Source organism: Dipodomys spectabilis, unplaced genomic scaffold (genome assembly GCF_019054845.1).
Source record: "Dipodomys spectabilis isolate Male_0828 unplaced genomic scaffold, ASM1905484v1 ptg000167l, whole genome shotgun sequence".
Classification (NCBI taxonomy): Eukaryota; Metazoa; Chordata; class Mammalia; order Rodentia; family Heteromyidae; genus Dipodomys; species Dipodomys spectabilis.
This window is the reverse complement of record NW_024870844.1, coordinates 2717388-2736988: the sequence shown is the minus strand read 5'-3', so window position 1 is coordinate 2736988 and position 19601 is coordinate 2717388.

Here is a 19601-nt window from a genome sequence, read left to right as displayed (position 1 = left end):
TCTCCTTGGCTCAGGCCGAAATTTTCTGAATAGAGACCTGGAAACACAACAAATCAAAGAAAGGTTGGACAAATGGGATTGCATAAAGTTGCAGAGCTTCTGCAGGGCAAATGACATAGCTAGCAAGATCAATAGAAAGCCCACGGATTGGGAGAAGATCTTTACTAGCCATACAACGGACAAGGGTCTCATATCTAAAATATACTTGGAACTCAAAAAATTAAACCCCCCAACAACAAATCCTCAAAGAAACAACTGCCCAATAAATAAGTGGGCGAAAGACTTAAAGAGAAACTTCTCTGAAGAAGAAAGAAGGATGGCCAATAGACACATGAAGAAATGTTCAACATCCCTAGCCATAAAAGAAATGCAAATCAAAACAACATTGAGATATCACCTCACTCCAGTGAGAATGGCAAAAATCAAGAACTCTAACAACAACAGATGCTGGAGGGGATGTGGACAGAAAGGAACCTTAATTCATTGTTGGTGGGAATGTAAACTTGTTCAACCACTTTGGAAAGCAGTATGGAGGTTCCTCAAAAGACTCCACATAGAGCTCCCCTATGACCCAGCAATCCCACTTTTGGGCATTTACCCTAATGTTTACAAACAAGACCACACTAAAGCTACCAGCACAACTATGTTTATTGCAGCATTATTTACCATAGCTAAGATATGGAACCAACCCAGATGCCCCTCAGTAGATGAATGGATCAAGAAAATGTGGTATATATACACAATGGAATTCTATGCCTCCATCAGAAAGAATGACATTGCCCCATTTGTTAGGAAATGGAAAAACTTGGAAAAAATTATATTAAGTGAAGTAAGCCAGGCCCAAAGAAACGTAGGTCCCATGGTTTCCCTTATTTGTAATATCTAGTATATGTATGAGTCAAGCGGAAAAGGTCAGATAATGTGATGTCAGGAAAATGAACCCTTAGATGTGTATTTTAATGTTTTTTTCTTTCATGCATGTGTTTCTAACACATTTATAAGATTATCTCTTTGTTGCTTTGTATGTCCCTCCCCCATAGTATAACCCTTGCTTTCACTATATTTGATGTCAGTATAACTTGTGGAGGAGATGGGGAAAAACCAGTTGTTTAAGGATACAGGTGGACCTGTTGCAACAATGAGAAGTACAAGTTGTCATGTCCAAAACGAACTTTACAATGTTGGTGGGGGGGGGGGGCGCTGGGGGGAGGGAGGAAGGAGAAGGATTGGGATTAGGGGGGGAGGGGGGAGGCTGGGAAGGGATGTGAAGGATAAACAAAGGAGGAGGCTGCAATGCTTGGTAAGAAATGTACACATTATCCTGCCCATGTAACTGTAACTCCTCTGTACAGTATGTTCACAAATAAAATAAAATTAAATTAAAAAAAAAAAAAAAAAAAAATAAAAAAACAAAAAAAAAAAAAAAAAAAAAAAAAAAAAAAGAAAATGAAAATCTCAGATAGTATTCTTTACATTACACAATGTCCTGTTATCTTTTCCAGTATTTTGTTTTCTTTCACCACTGAACTCTTTCGTGACTTTGATTTTTGTGATCTTTGTAAAACACAGTCATCAAAATTTCAAAAAAGCTTAACAAAATCAACTGAGTAGGATTCTAATTGAAAATGATGCCTCTTTTTGCTAATTTCTTTTTCAGCTAATGGTTGATAGCGCTGACCACGGCACAGGAACCATGGTACTAGTGCTTAGTCCTGCTGTTCATTTAACAGGCTGTGGTTGGCTTTTGCTTCTCTGTCACTAACAGGTTAGATCTAGGCTCAAAGAATTATTCTGAGTCTGATATGAGAGAGCAGTATAAAAAAGAAGGAAAAACACATGTTCCTGGAACAAAGATGAAATTTATCCAGGGTTTACAATGTGTCATGCACTCTCCTATGCACCTGCCACATATAATCTAATTTGATCACTCTGAAACACTACAAGCACTATTATTATTCCCATTCTAAGGAAAGTTAAATAATTTCCCCAAGGCCTGGCAGTAAATGAAAAAGGGAGAAGTTAAACCCAGGCACTTTGATTTTATGTCCTAGACTTTTATTCTCCCTACTATCTAGACTCTTTGAATATTGTTCTCTACAGAACTCTGTTGCTCTTAACACTTTCCTTCATCTAATTAGCATGTTTGTTGTAAAATGTCTATTCTATGCTACAGAATACTGAAGGAGCTGAGAATAGAAAGGAGTGTATTCATGATCATTTATATCTTAAACAAACTCATACACTTCTTTGTGTGTGTGTGTGTGTGTGTGTGTGTGTGTGTGTGTGTGTGTGTGTGTGTCCTACGGCTTGTTTGCTTCTTTTGCTCAAAACTGGTGCTCTACTACTTGAGTCACTGTTTCTCTTCCAGCTGTTTTTTAGTAGTTTATTGGAGATAAGGGTCTCACAGACTTTCCTGCCTGGGCTGGTTTTGAACCACAATTCTCATTTCTCAGCCCCCCAAGTAACTAGGGTTACAGGCATGAGACACAAGCTCATAACATGCTTTTTAATATTCTGAAAACATCCTTTCCCACCACAATGTACTAAACTGTAAGCTACAGTTGATGGTGAACTCGTGTGTTCAATCAATATCTGCCCCTTCCCTTCCTTCCTGGACAATTCAGATGAGAATGAGAAAGGTTGGCAAGCTCACACAGAATGAGCCCAAAGGTCTTGTTGTACCAGAAAGTAAACAGGGATTAGTAGATGGCGAAATATTTCTTAAGAAGATTCTTGGAAGAGGTTCTTAACCATCTAAATTTGCACAAATTTCAGAGTCAAAATAACTAATGATGGTACTAAAATATAATCCACTTAATCAGATAGGAAATAACAGATCTGGACACTTATTTGAAAGGAAAAATGGGTTAGAGGTTTTATGAGAATTGGACTACTGGTCCAGTTTCTATAACTCCTTATGAAATACTAATTGTACAGGGAATTGTAAAGGGAAAGTATGTATGTTCTCAAGGTAAAGCCTGCTAGATTTCTTCAATAGCCTAAAAGCTAGGTGAATCCAAAATCTTCAAAGCATTGAGTAACGAGAACCTCACCTAATTAAATTAGCACACCATCATGTAATCAGTTCAGTGCCCTGTGAACATGACACCCTTACCTTTTTTTTTTTAATAAAGATCAATGCTCATGATGTCCAAGATACAGTTTAGGGAATCCCAGGGGACGAAAGAATGTAGAGGAACTGTTTAGGAAGTTCAGCACTAGGAGAGTATTTTCTTTTATTTTTTAATTGTAAAGGTGATATATAAAGAAGTTACCCAATTCAGGTAATTTCCTCATAATATACTTATGTAATCGTAACCTCTCTATTTCTTTTGAGCAGTGTTAGTCCCTCCCTCATTTTCTCCAAGTGTTTCCCCTCTATCCCTCCTACCCCCTCCCACAACAAGCTGTATAGTTCATTTCCAACCTGGCGTCTGGTATCACTGATGATACAGTGATTCCCTTACCCTTCTGTAAAGAAAATCAGATAAACTTAGATACAAGACAAAGGGTACTTTCTTAACTTCTAAATATGCCTACTCAGAACAAGAGAGATAAGCTTAAAGATAATCCTTGATGTGGGACAATGCAGTACCCTTCCTGGAATGGAAATTCTCCTGTAGAGGAGAAGAACTGAGTTTCTGGGGATCTCAGGACTGCGTTCGCAACTGTAGAAGAGTGAGCCAATGTACTTCCAGTGATGGGGCTGGCATGAATGAGGTAAAGGGGTGTCACTGAAATCTCCTTTCCCATTTGGAGTTACGGCTAATGGTTGCACTGAAGAGGATAGCGGACAATGGAAGTAAGAGTTGAAAGGAAATTCAATAGGCTAAGGAGAGAGTCACGTACCTCAGAGGGTAAAGGATGGGACCAGAGAGAGAAGAGGATTGTACCGGGGCTTGCTTAATACTGGTGCATCTACTAACCAAGAGAGAAATAGAAATCGTGCTTCTGGTAACATAAAGTCCCCATGTCTTTCCTTCACAGATGTAGACTGGGATAAACCTCTGTAGGGTTTAAACCTATGACGTAAGTGAGAAAGAAGGAACAGAAAAAGAGAAGTAGAAGAGGAGCTCAGATTCCACCCTTCTTCAAATTGACCTAAAAATGTAGGGTCAAGGGTGGGTGTAGTTCAGAGGTAGAACAGTTGTCTAGTGATTTTGCCTGATACTGCAAAAGTACTATTTTTAATTTAGAAAATTAGAACTAAGGACATAGCTCAGTGGTGATGTATAAGGCCCTGGGTTCTACCCAGGGCTGCAAATTAATTAATTATTGCATTTATTGCACACTCATTTGTGAGGACCACTATAACAAAATACTGTAGTTTGTGCTGGAGGAGTCTTAAGCAACAAAACCTTCCTTGCTGCTCTCTGGAGGAGAGAAGTCCATGTTCAACACATTGGCTAAGTTTCTGTCCTGGGCAAGCTGATTTCTGCCTTTTTCATATGTCTTTGTATAATTTTCCTCTGCATTTTCTACTCCTCATGTCTCTTGTGGGTCAAAATTTCCACTTCTTCCACTGGTGTCTACCAGTGGAACTAAATTAGGGTTCAAGATAATGTCCTTATTTTGGCTTGATCATTTCTTTTTTTCTTTTTTATAATTTTTATTTCTTATTCTAAAGATGGTCTATAGAGAAGTTACACTTACATAAGTAAGATAACAAGTCCATTTCTTGTTAAACATTTTTCTTCCCCCCTGGCTCCCTTCCCTCCAAGTTGTAAAGTTCATTTCCAATATTGTGTCTTGTGAGTATCATTGTTTCATTGGTTCAAGATTTGTCCTTTGTCTCATCATTTTTTAAATTCCCCTTCCCTTCCCCAGATCAGATAAACATATATACAAGACACAGGGTAGCAAAATCAAAAACAGTGACAACAGGGTATAAACCAAAGGAGAAAGGAAAAGGAGAAAGAAAGAAAAAGGAAATAACTTCACATAGTATATTAAAAAAAACACACACACAACCTCTTGTTTTCATATCTTGTAGTTCATTTCGATTGGCATCAATTTATATGGTAATGTGTTCATTGCTATTGAGCTATTGTGATCCTCTTCTAGGATTATCCTAGAGTTATACTAATTATTACAAATGAGGGAAACCATGGTGCCTGTATTTCTTGGTGGGTCTAGCTTACTTCACTTAGTATGATTTTTTTCAAGTCTTTCCATTTCTTTTTTATTTCAATTTTATTTTATTGTAAAGATGTTGTACAGAGGGGTTACAGTTTCATGAGTAAGGTAATGAGGACATGTCTTGTCAAACTTTGTTACCCCCTCCTTTGTTTTTCTCCTACTATCCCTTCCTTCCCCCACCCCCCGCATTCCTCTCCCCCCAAAGTTGTAAAGTTTGTTTCCAACATAGTGTCTTGCATTCTTGTCGCAATGGGTCATCCAATGTCCTTGTTTCAGCATTTTGTTATTCCCCCTTCCCCTCCCCAAATTAGATAAGCGTATATACAAGATGCAGGATATGAAAATCAAATACAGTGACAGCAGGGGATATATCATATGGGGAAGAACATAAAAAAGAAACAAAAAAAACACACAGTACATTAAAAACAACAATGACAAAGGAAAACCTCTTGTGTCCATATCTTAGTGTTAATTTTGTTCAGCATCATCTTATATGGTCATATGTACAAAGAATTTTACCTTTTCTGCTCATCTGATAAGATTATCCCATTTGTCCAACCTTTCTTTGTTTTGTTGTGTTTCTGGGTCTCTATTAAGAAAATTTCAGCCTGTGCCAAGGAGACCTATTGTTTCTCCTATTCCATTCTATAATGGTTTCAGAGTGTCTGCTTTGACTTGAGGTCTTTGATCCATTTGGAGTTGATTCTGGTGCAGGGTGATATATAAAGTTGATGTTAGGGAAATGAACCCTAAGATATGTATTCACATTTTTTTTCTTTCATGTGATTGTTTCTAACATATTTATAAGATGGTTTTTTGTTGTTTTGTATGTCCCTCCTCCATGATATAACCCCTGCTTTCACTGTATTTGATGTTGTTATAATTTGTGGAGGGGAAGGGGAAAAACAAATAGTTTAAATAGGGATACAGGTGGACCCATTGCAATAATGAGATGTAAAAGTCGTTACGTTGAAAATGAACTTTACAATTTGGTGGGGGGGGGGGTAGGGTACAATGCTTGATAAGAAATGTATTCATTATCTTGCCCATGTAATTGTAACCCCTCTGTATATTATTTTCACAATAAAATTAAAAATAAATAAAAAGAAAAGATTATCTTAGACGTATACAAATTATTGCAAATAAGGGAAACCATAGAACCTATGTTTTGTTGGTTCTGGCTTACTTCACTTAATATGATTTTTTCCAATTCTTTCCATTTCCTAACAAATGGGGCAATGTCATTCTTTCTGATGGAAGCATAGAATTCCATTGTATATATATACCACACTTGCTTGATCTATTCATCTACTGAGGGGCATCTGGGTAAACAACTATCAACCAAGAATAGTGTATCCAACTAAAATCCCCTTCATAATGGAGGAACAAATAAAATCCTTCCACAACAAAGAAAAATGGCAAGAATATATCCCCACCTAACCAGCATTACAAAATATAATTAAAGATGTCCTACACATAGAAAATCAACAAGAGCACTATAAAGGCCAAGAAATGGTCCCCAAAGAGAAGGCGGGGGGGGGGGGGGAAGGTGTAGTCATGGAGATCGAGGGCAGGGATGGTAAGGGAAAAACAAAGGAGCAGGCAACAATGCTTGATAAGAAATGCACTCATTACCTTGCTCATGTAATTGTAAAGGTATGTTCACAATAAAAAAAGAAACTTATTGAAAAGTAAGATAAAACCAAATAAAATACCTAGAATTCAAAAACAACAACAACAACAAAAAATGAACCCACACAGCCCCTAAGAAGGCAGATAACATGGCAATAACTACTAAACATTTCTCAGTCCTAACAACTCACAATATTAATGGACTTAACTCTCCAATTAAGTGACATAGATTGTCCAGTTGGAACAAAAAGGAAGATTCTTTTATCTACTACCTTCAAGAGATACACCTTGCCCACGAACATATTCTGAAAGTGAAAGGCTGGAACAAAATGTACTCATTACCTTGCTCATGGAACGTAACACCTCTGTACAGCATTTTTACAATAAAAAATGCACAGTAAATATATATATGAATAAATCTTCCATTTCTTCACAAATGAGGAGATGCCATTTTTTTTCCGATGGAAGCATAGAATTCCGTTGTGTATATATACCATATTTTCTTGATCCATTCATCTATTGAGGGGCATTTGGGTTGGTTGCCTATCTTCATTATGGTAAATAATGCTGCAATGAACATAGTTGTGAAGAGCTTTAGTGTAGCCTTTGGGTAAATGTCCAAGAGTTATTGTTGGTTGTGGGGCTTGGTCTCTGGCCTGGGCTCTATCCCTGAACTCTTTGATTCAAAGCTAGTACTCTACCACTTAGAGCCACAGAGCCACTTCCCGGATTTTGTTGTTGTTGTTGTTTATTTGTTTGTTGGAGTGGCTAATTGGAAAAATCTCATGGATTTTTCTGTCCTGGCTGGCTTGGAACCATGACCTTAGATCTCAGCCTCTTTAGTATCTAAAGTTACATGCTCAGTCACCCACACCTGGCTTTATCACTTCTTTGAAATACAAACGTTCTGATATCCATGGGGGCTAATACTTTCACAAACCAAAAGTAGAGAGACACAATTCAGCCCTTATCAGGCCACTTTTTATTTTCTCTATGACAGAGAGTTTGCTAAGTACTTTCTGAATAATGCCATAGTGCCTATCACCTATGATGTGTTCATTAGACATGAGCCAAGTGTTCGATATGCTCTACTTTATGTAAATCCTGTGAAATGTTTAGATAGATTCTCTCCTTGCATTCCATCTATAGAAAAGAAAACAACAGGAACAGAGAAATGTAGCGAAATTTCCAAAATCTCCGAGCTAAGAATAACTCTAGTGGAGTTCTGACATTGACAGTAAAGTCAAAGCTGGCTTTGTTTTCCCTCACCACGGTGTGAATGACACAATGATAATCTGTGTCTATATTCGGATTCTACAAATGTCCAAGGATGAGAGATTTCTAAATAAGGTCATGTGCTTTTTGGCTTGCCTCTTCCTAGAGTTTATATGAATATATGTAGAACTCCCTAGGGGAACAAAAAAAGCAAATATGGTTGTCTATGCATAAAAACATGAGTGCTTGCATCTTTAAACAGATGGTTGCATATATACATACATGTATATATTTATACATAAGATTTAGCTGTCTTGTAAAGTGACTAAGTTGTTTTCACAGTGTGGAGCTTGTTCTTATTATTGCTTTTTAATTGAGTGAATTAAAGAGCAACTTAAGTCATTATAAAAGAAAACTATTACCAACATTTATTAAGAATTATCTAGGTGCCAAGACTTTTGCACCTGCATTTTCTTCCATTCCTCCTGCAAGCTTTTGAAGATCAATTCCATCAGAATATTGATTTGTACAACTGGGCATGGTAGTGTCTGCCTGTAATCCTAGCACCGGAGGGCCAAGTAGAAAAACAGTCAGTTCCATAGGAACTTAAGGTATAGAGAAAGATCCTGTCCCAAAACAAACCAACATGAATGACTGATTCTTGGAAAAATTAAGTCTCAGGTGTCTTTATTGTGAATGCTAACTTAATATTCACAGAGGCTCTCATGATATGCCAAGTAGGCAGGTTAAGGTGCCTTGTTCCTAACCCAGCAGACAAGGACTTTCAAGACGCCTTTCCTTCCTGTGTCCTCCAGTTCAATTCAGGGAAGCATCACTGGAACCCAAATTTTGGCAGGGCAGGTAACAAATGCAGATACTTGCTTTGTTTGTATCGTCATATTATTGCTTAGTAGTTGTTTATCTCCAGCTTAACATATGCCCAGTATCATAGCAGGTACTGAGAATATCATACAGTACAATCTCTCCACAGCTACTTCCATACTCAAGGACTGACAAACACATTAGCCTGACAAAGTGTTTGTATTATGAACAGTGATGGAAATAATTTTCTTGGGAGTATGGATGAAAAAAATGGAGGGAAGAGGAAGAAGGAAGGGAAAGCAAAAAAAAAAAAAAAACGAAAGAAAGGAAGGAATAAAAAGGAAGCTAATTTCAGAAACACAAAAGAGCTATACTTGATGAAACCTTTAAAACTGAAAATAGTTACCTGATAGATTATCTTCTCCCCAGAGAATCCACCTGCTACAATTCCTCTTGACTTCTGTCTTGTAATGAGACAGGGCCAATAGTGCGTTAAGCCTTATTGATGACGATATAGTGAACCTTCACCTCTCCAGACATCCACTAAATCCATCAAAGAATTCCCAGTAGATGAAAAGTGCTTTATAAAACACCTATTTTCCTCTGAGCACCATCATTAGGGACCAATTTATTTGAGAGTGTTTTCTAAAAAAAAAAAAAAAAAAAAACATTGCATACTTACTAATAGGGGTCTACCAATCAATAGCAAAAATCCTATGGCAACTATTTAGAAGGACTGAAAACAGACAATGCGTATAAGCACTTGTTTGGATTTATTTTTTTACTCTTCTAGTCTGAAAGTTGTAATTTTTTGAAAATAACAAAACATATAGATTCTTTCATTTTTTTAACAATAAATTGAGTAGCTTTATTCACCCATTCCAGGAAAACATCTTGTTGGGTATTTTTGTTGAAAAGTTAGAAGTAGAAATTCTCACATCTCTTTAATTTATCCTAACGCTGTTTCTATGGGACATAGAAGTCCTGGAGTGTTTGCTATTCTCCCATGCATGGTTCAAGAAATCCTCTAAAAACCACACATCTATTTATACATCTTCTATTTCATGATGTTTTCATTTTCATTGATTTTTATATTTCTCTTCTAAACTTTATGAGTTGGAGATAAAATGAGCTCAGCACTGACCACTTGATATTAAAGAATGTACTGAACACTTGCTCTTAAGAGAAAATTGGATCTGTGATGTGACTATTCTTATTGAAAGTCTTATAGTCACAACTTGTTAAGACCTGCTTCTCATAAGACTTCTACAATTGTGCTTATAATGAGAATTCGTTTACAGTCCTGGATGTAGTCTTATAACAGAACTTCATGTGCAAATTACCTGTAATTTTCCTTTGGTGCTGAACTATTCTCTTATAAATTTCTAAAACTGTAATATTGTTTAATTGCAATTATATTAGTTGGAACTAATACAAAATTAACAGTAACTGAACAATACTCATAATCCAGGTAATAGTATCTTACCAGCATCAGCTTCTTGGTTTGGATTTTGCATAAAAGTTATATAAGATATTACCACTGGAGCCAGGCACTAGTGACACATACCCATAATCCTATCTACTCGGGAGGCTGAGATCTGACAATCACAGTTCAAAGCCAGCCTGGGCAGGAATGTCCATGAGACTCTAATCTGTAATAAACCACCAGAAAATTGGAAGTGGCACTGTGACTCAAGTGGTAGAGCACTTGCCTTGAGCTGAAGAGCTCAAGGACAGCATCTAGGCTCAGTGTTCAAGCTCCATAACTGACAAAAAAAATTTACCATTGCAGGATGTTAGAGGAAGGGTATATGGGTTCTATTAGTCATCTGTGAGTTGCTACCACAAAATGCCTGGAGGGAGAAAGAGTTGTCTCAAACTTTTAGAAGTCACTATTCTTGTGAGGGCAGCAGATAGCAAATCAGAGGAGGTATGCCTGTAAGAGCAAATACTTAGATTTAGAGATGGAGAAGGAGAGGAAGGAGAGAGAGGGAGGAGGGAGAGAGAAAGAAAGAAAGAGAAAGAAAAAGAGAGAGAGAGAAGAGAGAGAGAGAAAGAGAGAGAGGGAGAGAGAGGTCCCACTATACTTTAATTCTTTGTGCTGAGAATGAATCTTGAACTGAGAGACTTTTGCTCTATTTTTTTTCAGTGATGGCCTGGCCACTAACCCTGAGCTCAAGGCTAGTACTCTATCACTTTGAGCAATAGCACCACTTCCAAGTATGGGGTGGTTAATTGGAGATAAGAGTATCACGGATTTTCCTGCCTTGGCAGGTTTTGAACCATGATCCTCATATCTCAGCCTCCTGAGAAGCTCTGGGCCTCGGTATGGGTTCTTAGTAATACTTTTTCAAGTCGAGCACCATGGCTCATACTTGTAATCCTCTGGCTCATACTTGTAATCCTCTGGCTCATACTTGTAATCCTCGCTAATCAGGAGGCTGAGATCTGAGGATCATGGTTCAAATCCAAGCCGGGCAGGAAAGTCTGTGAGACTCTTATCTCCAATAAACCACTAGAACACCGAAAGTGATGCTATGGCTCAAGCCATAGAGTGCTTGCCTTGAGCTGAAGAGTGCAGGGATGGTGCCCAAGCCCAGAATTCAAGCCCCAGGACCGGAAAAAAAGAAAAAAGAATTTAACTTTAACTCATGGAAAGTTAGGCTACTTTTCCACACTGTTACCCTAGGGACATTTGAATGTTACTCCTTCAAACCACACCAGATTCTGATGTTCTAATGATGATCATGTTTGTGACTCTGCAATTATTGCAAAACAATAATTAAAGCAATTAACAGTAATAGGTGGAGGTAGGTAATATTTTGATAGGACAAAAAGTTGTCTTTGGAACAATAAAGTTTGAGTTACTGGCTCTACTGTTTAAGGTCTCTCAAAACCCCTATCATATCCACTGACTGTAAGGCAAATGGTATGTTTTAAGATCTGACTTTCTAGCTTTCCTAATTGTGTCTATTATATATCCTGTCCTATGTTCTGAAATGATTGAATGTTTGAATACTATGTTGCTGATGAATTTTCTTTTACTTGGATCTGTCGGGAAATTTCCCTCAGAATCTCTGTCTCTCTGTCCCTCTGTCTCTCCATCTCTCTATCTCTGTCTCTGTCTGTCTCTGTCTGTCTCTGTCTGTCTGTCTGTCCTTCTCTGTCTTTGTCTCTCTCTCTTGAGCTGCTCAGTTTTACTGATCATAAGAACAACACCCAGATACTTGGGATCAGTGGATTACCGATCTAAGGTCATTTGATATTGTAAATTATATTCCTTTTTGTTATATATTTCTCAATAAAAGGAGATAATCCATAATAATTAACATAACCCATCAGATATTATGTTTTGTACTGTATCTTCATAATCCAAAAGAATCAAAGAGACATTTTTTTCTTGTGATAGTAGAGCATAGAACAGTAAAATACCATTTACCAAGCAGACTTTGATACTTCCCAAGGAGGTATGTAAATCTCTTGGTTCTCAGCCAGTATTGAGTATTTAGAGTGCTCCAAAGGAGTAGCATCATTATAGTCATTATACTTTTCAGATCTTTCTGAAAAGTATTTCTAAAGATGTAGTGCATACTAACAAGGAACACACACTATAATCATCTGTCATAAATAGTATAAAATATATTTTTAGAACTCAATGCCTCAATGCAAACATGCAGAGCCTTTTTGATTTGTTTGTTAAAGGAGACATTCCACTCCAAAGCACGGAGTCCTTCTCTCCCTAGTCTTGACAGAATTCCATTTCTGTGAGCAGTGTTTCCATGACTTTGTTTTCCGTCACTCACTGCAGCTTCAATGAAGTATTTTCAATAAGCCATAGAAACCAATGTGGTTATAATGCATATGTGTTCCTGTCAGAAATATGGATATCAACCATAAATGCGCATTTTGGCCTTGATTTCTTTAAATTCTCTATACACTGTGAAAGCATCTTCTAAAATTCTGCTTGGGCTGTTGTTGATGAGTAAAATAAATAGCTTCAATTTTAACAAAAGAATGCTGATGATAAATAATATAAAAATCTGTTGAACACTTGATTTATCAGACAAAGAGCAGGAAAGTCAAGACTTCTGGAAATAAAAAAGATTAGAACCATAAGAATGGAACAAAAATCTTACATGGTAACAAAGAGTAAAAACATTCTTACATGGTAAGCCATATCTCTGACAGTAACAAAATCCTGTTTGCAAAATCGTTCATAAATTGGGATTATTTCCAGGAAAGCAGATCAAGTCACTAAGATATTTAAAACTAGGTACAATCTAAATCTATATCTCCACTTATTTCCTGTAAGGCCTTAACATGTTATTTAGTGAACTGAGTTTATAATATATCATCTGTAAAACAGTAGAAATCATACATGTATGCCCTTTATAATGTTGATCAAATAATATCATGCATCAGAAAAATTTGAACAGTTATAAGTGGAGCTACAACACTTTTTCCTAGAAAGTATATTAAAATTTGCTTCCTGTGGATTGGGTAGAATGCTGTTTCATCATCTCACCTCTAATATATCCTTCGTCTTTGGAAGTGAAGTATCATAGGAGAGCACTCAAAAGCTGAAAGAATTCAAACATCAGACGGGTTCCTGACTACAGCTATGTGAATGGTTGGAGAAAGGATTGAGGAGAAAGCCATAAGTTTCTGCTGATGGCCTTAGTGCTCCTTACAGCATGGTAGATTTTTGGGTATCATCTTCATTCATTGAGGTTTGACTCGACTACACTACAGTGGAGTCTTTGTCATCCATACCATGAAAAAATGTCCTTTAACCCCCTGAGAAAGGTCATTCATGAGTACTTTGCTTAGAATGTCTCTCACTTCATTCTGTCAGCTGCATCTGTTTGGCCTATCATCTGTTGCCCTTCTGCTAGAAGACAATGGTTTTATTTGTCCTTGCATGGCTCTGTTTCTGTAGACCCATGGAGGGCTTGTCAGTTGTCAGTTTCTATTTTCCTTATCTTTTTACCTCTAGAAACACAAACAGTTTTCTCCCTGCTTACATGGTTTTTATGCCTTTAGGGGAAAGCCCTAAAATTGGAGAAAGAAACCTTAAGATGGAAATCAAATCATACTGGGTTGTAACAAACATAATGTTAACCTAATTTAAGAGACTGAGCTTTGGCGATAAAGTATTTATCTTAGAAACATCAGATCCTGAGTTCTATCCCCAGTACTATTTTTTAAAAAAGTCTGTGATCATGCAATCCTACAAAAGCATGCTCCTGTTCTCCTAAAGTTATGGTAAGCCCATTTAATATATTGTGGACTTGGTTAAAAACAGAGATTAAAGCCGGGCACCAGTGGCTCATGCCTGTAAGCCTAGCTACTCAAGAGGCTGAGCTCTGAGGATCATGGTTCAAAGCCAGCCCAGGCAGGAAAGTCCGTGAGACTCCTATTACCAATTAACTACCAGAAAACTGGAGGTGGTGCTGTGACTCAAGTAGTAGAGAGCTTGCCTTTAGCTGAAGAGCTCAGGTTCAGCTCCCAGGCCCAGAGTTCAAGCCCCATGACTCACCCCCCACCTCCCAAAAAAGAAAACAAAAAAAACATTTATGCTTAAGATCTTGAAAACTGGAAAACAAATCATCTCTAAATGTCATATTTTAATTTAAAAGGAGAAATATATTTAGTACAATCACCACTGATACCCCCAACTTCCTTTCTCATAGTAAGAATCACTGTTTCATAAGAAAACATTTAATTATCATTATTAATGGATACTTAATATTACCATGGGTCAGTTTGGTGAGGCTGTGATACTCAGATATTCAATCAAACATTTAAGCAAGCATCTTTCTTGTAAGGACAGTTTGGGAGTGGATATATTTCTTAAATCAATGGATGGCAGTAAAGTAGATTGTGTTTGTATTAAGGGTGGGTCAGTCCATTCAATCAGTGGAAAGCCTTCCTCCCATGAGCAAGAAAAAAATTGTACCAGCAGACTGTTTTTGGACTTAAATAAAAAACTCATCCCTAAGCCTCAGCTTGTCACTCTATACGAGTAGATTTTGACTTGTCAACTCTCCACAATCTTATGAGCCAATTCTTTAAAATAATTTGCTTTGTATATAAATATATATGTACATATTGAGAAAGAGATGATAGACAGAAACACACACACTTCCAGTTGGCTCTTTTTCTTTACGAATCATGAATAATATTACAGGCTTTTTGATTTTTATCCAGTAGAACTGAAGTGAAATTAAATTTATACATAGATACACTGCTATAAATAACATATATTTTATTTCTAAAGCACCCGAATATTTTAATCAAGAAATACAACTCAAAGTTCTTAGTTAACACTTAGAATTATTTCACTTTAATTTCACATCACCCTTCCTACTGACTCTCATGAGATTGGTAGTCTCTCCTACGTCTGTTATCTCTCTTCTAGATATCCTTCCGGGGATCTAGGGCTTTATTTTAAAATTCTGCTTATGTAGGGAGTAGACAAATAATTAGGGAGCAACTTTAACTTTCATGTGACTGAATTTTAAGCTTAAGTGAAAGTTACATATAAAGAAAGAACTTTTCCTCTAAAAAGAGCTTTGTCAGTCATAGAGACTACTGAGAACCTATCTAAGCTGAAGTGTAATTCACAAAGCCACTTCTGTATTCTTTTAAAATCAACTTTTCTATTCTCTTAAGTCACAAACTAATTCAATCTTTGGACATAAAGTAATCTATATATTGAATAATAGTGTCTTACAGTCCCTCCAGATGAAAGTAAATTTGTTTGTTCCAATTTTTACAAGTTTCATCTTAACAAAAGAGAATTTTCAGTGAATGTACTTACTATGGAGACCTTAGTCATAGTCTTCCTATACAAGAAGTAATGAAGTAATGGGTTTTATTTACTGAAGTATTATTATTATTATTATTATTATTATTATTACCAGTTTTAGAGCCTGAACTCTGGGCCCGGGCACTGTCCCTCAGCTATTAAGCTTAAGCCACAACGCCACTTCTGGCTTTTTTTTTCTGCTTATGTGGTACTGAAGAATCAATCCCAGGGCCTCATCCATGCAAGGTAAACATTCTACCACTGAACCACCTTCCCAGTCTCTGATTAAATTTTAAGGTAAATATTCCCTACATATGTCAGATTCCTCTCTTTTTTAGGGAATAAATATACCATCTAAGACTTCCATGTGTAATAATAAATTTACATGATGCTTAAATAATTCAACATACTCTCCACTTTTCTTGTCCATAGAAGCTTTTTCACAATAGTCCCATACTGACCACAGCCTAGAGGTTCATCAACATACATAGGTCAGTTTCAAAAACTAGTAAAAAAATAAATCAAAGTTCAGCAAAATAAAATGCCAGGAAGCAGGTACTTAAAAAGGATACAGTGGGTTTAAGAGGAAATAGATGAATGTAGAGGAGATGGGGGCGGGGGAAATGCAGACAAGAATACAATGTATATTTTACAAAATTAGGAAGAGTAAAGGGAGGTATGTGGAGGGGAGGGATCTGTGTGGAAAGGAGTGACAATGATCAAGATATGTTGTATTCATAAACTGCTTTGTTAAATGGCAGCTCCTTTGTACATCTACTAAAAGAAAATAATGAATAAAAAGAAAAAAAGGAGAATAATAATATCAAAGATGCCATGACATGTTGGTTGATTTAAAGAATTCTAAAATAGGCAAAATCATTTCAATAGCAAAATAAATAATGAGTGCCTTAGAGAAGGAGACAGGGAAGGGCAAAGAAGACCTGTGCAGCAAGAAAATCATCTATATATTTTTCGTATCCATGCATATATTAATTGTACAAATTAATGTAGCACATCATGATGTTTCCATACATGTATATAATGTATGTTGATCATTTTCACTGCTTCTATTATCTTCCCTTTTCTGTGCTTACAAAAATTAATCCTAAACTGTTGAAGCATATTTTAGCCATCATTTAACCAAACTATAACAGTAAATACTTTATAATATCAATGGCTCTACATTCTGAATATTTATTTTTTCTGCATATTCCTACTGATTTATTTGTTAATGATAAAATATTTGCTGTACTTTTTTCCATAAAGAAAATTAAATATGTTTGAGAACTTTACAATGTGCATAATATGTTATATATACTCTAATTTAAGTGTACAGCAACCTTAAAAGAGAAAATTTTAACAATGAGATATACAAGACACTGTTGAACAGTTGAATAACGAAATTTACAATTTAGGTGGGAGTTGGGGAGAGTGTAATTGTGGAAGTGGGAAGGAAGGGATGGTAGGGGGAAAACAAAGGAAGAAGCAACAATGCTTGATAAGAAATGTACTCATTACCTTGCTCATGTAATTATAGCCCCTTTGTACAGTATTTTCACAATAAAAACATAAAAAAGAGAAAATTATTTCTGAAGTAGAGAATTTTCATAGTGGTATGATCATAGACATTCACTGAGCTAACGTAATGGACCTTCATTGAGCAATCAACTCCATTACTTGAAATATTCTATTTCATTTACTAAAATTGCTAGCTGATATGTAGTAATATTACCACTTAAAAAATAAGTGAGTCAGGGCTTGGTCAAATTAAAACATTATTTATTCATGGATTTACTCAACAACTCTTAGTAACAGACTGATTTTTAACCTAAAAGATCTTCTGTTATAAAGATGAGTAGAGAGGCAAGTTTTCAGGTTTTTTACCTTAAAATTACAGAAAGGGACCACATATTCACCAAGCATTCATAAAACAAACAAATAACAAAAGTTGTTTTTAAAAAGTGCTGCAAAAGAAAATAATCCCGCTCTTTGTTAACATATAGTAATGGAACTTGAGTTTATCAGATCTTGGAGAAACTCCCACCTCCCCCCAAAAATCATTAAAATGAGGTGTAAAGAAATACACATTCTAAGATAAGGGCCAGAAAAATATGGAATCATGGTTCAAACCATATAGTTTGCTTTATGTTATTACAGAATTATCTTAATGTTTTGGAAAATAAAGCTAAATCAGACTAAACTAGAATAACTTTAAGGATCACGTCAGCTTTTGTTGAGTCCCAAACAACTTTTTTAGATAACGATGAAAACATTACAGATTTTAAGGACTACTATAAAGCTCTTAGAACTCATACTAAAGGCCAAGATAATTTTCCCTGTCTACCTAAGGACTAGTTGAGACCTCCATGAACAAAGTCAAATCCTATGAAGCCTATCATTGTGCTGCTTGATTTTTACTAACTATTTATTCTTTGTGGCCTATTACAACAGGGTAAGTAAATGTCCAGAAATCAGGGCTTAAGTCTGAAACAAACTAGATGCAAGTTGACATTTTGATGCTGATCAAAGTATTTCTTCTAAGTACCCTGGGCCCTAAATAACCCTTATATGAACATGCCAAATGAACTGCTTCATTCTTTCTGAGCAAAACAACTCCAAAGCTATAGGATATCAGAATAGCCTGCCTGGAAGTAGGTGAGGGAAAAAATATAGGAGAATGCCAACAATACATGGGAGATAGAAGGTGTCAAATCAAGATAACTTCCAGAGCTATTCCACACTCCCTTCCCTAGCTAACTGTCCTGAGGTCTAAACTGCATTCTAATAGAAGAAAGTTTCCATTCAAATCAAAGTTACCTATGATCCTGATGTAGCACCAGAGATATATCTTTGGGTCTGAGCCAGGAGGTAGTGGAATAAGGAGTCATAAATTCCATGGGTACTTATGCCCGCTAACAGAGAAAAATACGGGAGCCTGTGAGTGCTGCAACTGTTTCCATCTGTTCTCTTTATGGGTAACTGATGTAAGAAATTAGAGACTGCCAGAAGTCACTCGGTTTGCAATTACAGTGTTTAATGATATTAGCATAAACTAGGAAGATGAGTTAGTCTGTTTCTGAATGGAAGGCAAAATCGAAGGTCAAATCAGCTTTTGAAATTCTGTATCACCAATGACATCCTTTCTCATTACCTAGAGAAAAAGAGATGGTCTCGCTCGACTTACAGGGCCAATGGAAAATCCCTAAGGCCTGCTGCTATAAAACAAAGGTAACTTCTGCACAAGCTTTTGAATACTTAGCATTGGCCATAGAAGTGGTGTGATTGGTTTCCTAAGGGTCAAATGGTACAAGGAAGAGAGGTAAAAATTACAAAGCAGGTCCTATTACAAATTAAACTTTGCATTATTGATTGTTCCATATCAAAATGAGGTATGGTTGTTTTAAATTGTGTTTGGTGTTTGCAGTTCTGACTTTCATCAAGCCTCTAAACAAGGAATAGAAGCTATGCATTAGCCAGCATCTAATAATCCTCAAAAAAATAAATGAAACACAGAAGAGTAACTTACAGAATTGGATTATTAATTGCTGCCCTGAATTGATGGTATGGTCTGAAGACACAGATTATGAAAAGTCTTGGAGAATCATGCCCTATATAAATAATAACGATTCAAACAATAATTATTCTCTTCATAAAGAGTATTTTTGAACTCACAATGGAAGCCAAATAATAATACACGAGACAGGCATCTCTTAACATAAATATGTTGCTTGTGAGAAGTAGATTTTAGCAGAAAATGGATGCATTTTGGAGGGGAAAATGGAGATTGTTTTGAATGTCCAATCTGTTACTTAATAGCTTTATGGCTTAATCAAAACACTTTTGAGATGCATATGTTTCCACACCTATAAGTTTTCATAGTAAAATATGAACGATTTCAACTATTTTATTAAACTACAGTGGAAATTGTGGATGTACTAATGAATGTAGAGGTCCTGACAAGAAATATGTGTTTAATAATCTT